Below are 4755 nucleotides of genomic sequence, written 5' to 3' on the forward strand. Positions count from 1 at the left end.
CAGAACAGCTGGTAGTTTCGTTAGTGCTTTATAAATCAATCTATTGTTGAGATGGTCTCTAAATTCAAGCAGGATGTATTTTAGATCATACTTGTATTCTCTCATGGAGTGGCTTTAATTTTCTTCAACTTGAGTTTGAACTTGCATATGAGCAAATCATGGTTTGTTCAACAGTTAACCCCTTGCTTTGTCTTCTTTGATGCTATTGACCAGTTTACTAGTGTACTATTACTGCATAGGAATGTACCATCAGCTAAGCAGCTTAAAGTAGCATACTCAATATTCATGGGTCCGGGCACAGCTTACTTGGAGTCTCAGTCTCAAGAAACTTGAGTCAAATTGTAGGTCAAACTAAATTGCTTTCTGGAGCTTAGGGTCTTTATCTAAGTTCATATGGTTGTTGGCAGAATAAGGGGAAGGTATAAAGCAAGGACATGATTCACTAGTGGTCTTGGTAGAACCTGCCTACCACAGGCAGTCTGTCCTATAGTTCTTAAATGCAGGACTCTTACAATAGATGATCAGCTCCAGGAGCATCCCAGCTTGAGGCCTGCAGTAATCATAGATAAGCATCCTGACATTCCCTAGGCTCATCTATATAAGCCTTATTCTCAGTTATTGCTGTGAAATCCCTCCTCCGTGGTTTGATTCAGAAGTACCTTGCCTGATGGTCTCTTGAATCTAAGCATATTTTAGTGAGGAAAAGGAGATCAAAGTACAAAGAACAAAGTAAGGCTTGTGCTTTCTCTACTTCTATACCACTTTCTTTTCTTACATTGGAGTTTTTTTTTCTTTTTCAGAGTCTCCATATTGAACGTAATATTTCACGAAATCCTATGCTTTTATTTTCTTCAGTAGCCTTTGCCCTTTTTTCTTCCCTGTAGTGTAATTAGTGAAGAGAAAGCAATGAAATAATTTGATTTATCAGTAAGAGAAAATCTAAAATGTTTATCCTATATCCTGTTTTTGTTTTGTTTCCCCAAGTTTCTCTTACAGTTGGATTCTTGAAGATACCTGTTTCAGCTTATCAAGTCCTAATAGTTTATTCTCAACTCTACGTATTGGCTGAAATTTCTTAACTTTCCCTAGGAAAACTTTGAAATTCTATGCTGTGCAGTCTATTATTTTTCTTAGTATATCAACAAAGAATATGGGCTGTGTTATGTGGCAAATAAGGTTTCAAAGACTAATTCCTCTATTTAAGAATAGTATGACAATAAACAAATTATATAAATATATATTCTTTTTTTTCCCTCTGTAAAAGTGTCCATTCAAAAATACGTATTGAACACCTACTTAGAAAAGAAAATAATAATATATAAATCCAAGTAAACTTATAGAAATCAATTAAACTATATATGCAAAATTCATAGCATGCAAACATTTTCAACAAAACTAAAACTGAAAGGGTGGATCTAGTAATTGATGCCATAAATGAAGCAACTTTTGACAGTATTATTGGTAAAATCTTTGTAATTGGAACACGACTGAATAAAGCCTCTGTAGGTCTGAATTTCCATCTTAGTTAACTAGTGTTGTAACAGTAATGCCACAAAAGGGTGGCTTTGTAAAAAAAAAAAAACAACAAATGTATTTTCTCATGATTCAGGACTTAAAAGTTTGCAAAAAGAACTCTGGCTGAAGAGGGAGACACACTGTCATCTTTGGGGAAATATTCTTGCCTCAGTTTCTGGAGCACCAGTGGTTTACAATTCCTTCAGATTCTTCTTGTTGCATCTATCTCTTTTTATTTGTACTTCCTTGTATTTGTGTCTATGTTACTCTTTTCCAATTCAAAAGTTATTAGATTTAGGTGAGATCCTACACTCACTGATAAGGCCTCTTTAACTTAATGAATGAGATTATAGCCACAAATATGATGGTTAGGATTCCAGTACATAAATTTTGGGGACACAATTCAATTGATAACAATCACCAAGTATGGATTCCAAAATTGTTCTATTACCATGTTCCAGTGTAAATAAGAAATAAACTCGTATATGTCACTCTAATACAATTTTAGGGTTACCAACCTAAATAAATATCCCTATCCTATAAGTTGGCAGTTCAAACCCACCCATCTGCCCCCTTGGAAACCCTAAACAGGGTCATTATAAGTCAAAACCAACTTTATTCCAACAACACAGTAAAAACAAATCCTGACAATACAGACATTTAAAAGAGATTTAAAAGGGGTGGAATGACTCTACTTTCCTCCTAAATTTTCTTTATTATGTTGTTGCTGTTGAGAATATACATAGCAAACATATACAAATTCAACAATTTCTACATAGACAATTTAGTAACACTGATTACATTCTTCAACTTGGGCAAACATTCTCACCTTCCTTTTCTGAGTTGTTCCTCTCTCATTAACATAGACTTATTGCCCCCTAGATTCTTATCCAATATTTTGAGTTGCTATTGTCAATTTGATCTCATGCAGATAGCTTTTGAAAAAATATAATGTAAAGCATTACTTAAAAAAGAACAAACTTTCCAGTCTCAAAATCTACTACACAGCCTGAATAATCAAAACAGCCTGGAATTAGTACACTGGAAGACATATTGATCAATGGAGCAGAATTGATAAACAAAAAGTAAATCTATCCACCTAGATCAGTTGGTCTTCAACAAAGACCAAGTGCATTAAATGGAGAATAGATAGTCTCTTGAACAAATGATGTGAGCAAAGTTGGAAATCCATTCTCAGAAAAATGAAACAAGACCCAAATCTCACACCACATACTGAGATGAACTCAATGTGGATTGAAGATACAAATGTAAAACCTAAAACTATTAAGAGCACCAATGAAAAATTAGGGAACACTTAAGAGCTCTGATATATAACATAAGTACACTACCAGACATAATTGAAAACACACAAACAGAAGACAAAATAGGTGACTGGGACCTCCTAAAAATTAGGCACATATACATCAAAAGAGTTCATCAAAAGGGTAAAAAGAGAACCCACAGAATAGGAAAAAAAATTCTGGTAACAACATACCAGACAAAGAACAACTCTCCAAAATTTATAGACCGTTTCAATGCTTCAACAAGAAGATAAATAATCCAATTAAAAATGGGCAGAGGACTTGAACAGATACTTCATCAAAGAAGACAAACATATGAAGAAATGCTCATGATCATTAGAGATTAGAAAGATGCAAATCAAAACTGCAATGAGATATCATCTTACTCCAGCGTTACTAGCAAAGTTCAAAAAAACAGAAAACAACAAATACTAGCGAGAGTGTGGAAAGACTGGCCCCTCCTAGACAGCTGCTAAGACTGTATCAGGGGACAAGTACTATGGAAAATGATAGGGCACTTTTTCAAAAAGTTGGAAATAGAAATACCATGTGACCCAGCAATCTCTCCATTTGAGATATATCCTCAAGAAATAAAGAGTTGTGACACAAATATTTATATATGCACCCATGTTTATTGCAACACTTTTCATAATAGCAAAAAGTTGTTGTTATTGTTGTAAGTGCCATTGAGTCAGTTCTGGCTCATAGTGACCCTGCGTCCAAGGAGCAGCTGGTGGGATTGAACTGCTGACCTTATGGTTCGAAGTCCAGTTCTGATCCACAGTGCCATACAGGAATCCAGCAAAAAGATAGACAGCCTAATCATCCACATAAGAATGGTTTAAAAAATTGTTATATACACACAATGGAATACTATGTAACATTGAAGAATGATGAATCCTTAATATACCTTACAACATGGATGAACCTGGAGGACATGCTAAGGGAAATTAGTTAATTAAAAAGACAAATATTGAATTAGACCCCTATTGTAAAACATGAAGGAAAGGTTTTCTTGATATAAGAAATATTCTTTGACGGTTATGGGGGTCAAGGAGGAAAGGAGAAGGGAGGAGGGAGTTATTCATGGGTTAGAGGGTAGACACATGTTAACAAAAATGATGAGGCAGGCAATATAAATCAAGACAAAGGTTGGCTGAGGAAAGATGAAAATAGCAGGAGACACAGGGAGGAGTGCAAGAGTTAAAGGAAATCAAGGTCAATACTGTTAACTGATGGAACAGGGAGGGTGTCTCAGGTCAGATTTTCTAGAGAAGCAAAACCAGACATATAAATATAAATATATACATTGAGAGCAGGATATACCCCCAAAGAAACAGCCCTATAATTGATTGCAAGCTCATAGCTGCTCATCATAGAGTTAACTAGTAGTCTGTAATAGGTTCATCACCATGGGAGTGAGCACATCCCGACTGCTAAGCCTCTGGAAATCCTGGCCTAATTGAGTTGACCCAGAATCCTAACTACTATAGTTCACACTTGCCTTCTTAAAACCTATAAACTGTATGCACAATCTTTAAATAAAGAAAATTGTAAAATCATACTTGTGCTTAATATAACTAAAACGCTTTAAAACCAAAAATGCATTGATCCCCCATTTCCATCTTAAATGTCACAAATCAACAAAGCAAAAGTATTTAATGCACACAAGCAAAACAAAACAACAAATATATCTACAACAAATATGTATATATATCCATATTTGTTGTATGTATGTATGTATTTATTCAAAATTCCAAAGGGCATATTCTGCAAGCCAGCCTCCTGCCCATAGGCACACAGCCTTACTCAGTCCATGGACCAAGCATCCATAGCTGCTCTGTCTTTCTATGCTGGCATTTCTGCAATCCAGGCAGGAATCCCATGCTCCACCCATGCTATTACTTAATGATGGCCCTGGGATCATCTGTTCCTGAAA

The sequence above is a fragment of the Chrysochloris asiatica genome, unplaced genomic scaffold, assembly GCF_000296735.1.
Source record: "Chrysochloris asiatica unplaced genomic scaffold, ChrAsi1.0 scaffold00317, whole genome shotgun sequence".
NCBI classification, from domain to species: Eukaryota; Metazoa; Chordata; class Mammalia; order Afrosoricida; family Chrysochloridae; genus Chrysochloris; species Chrysochloris asiatica.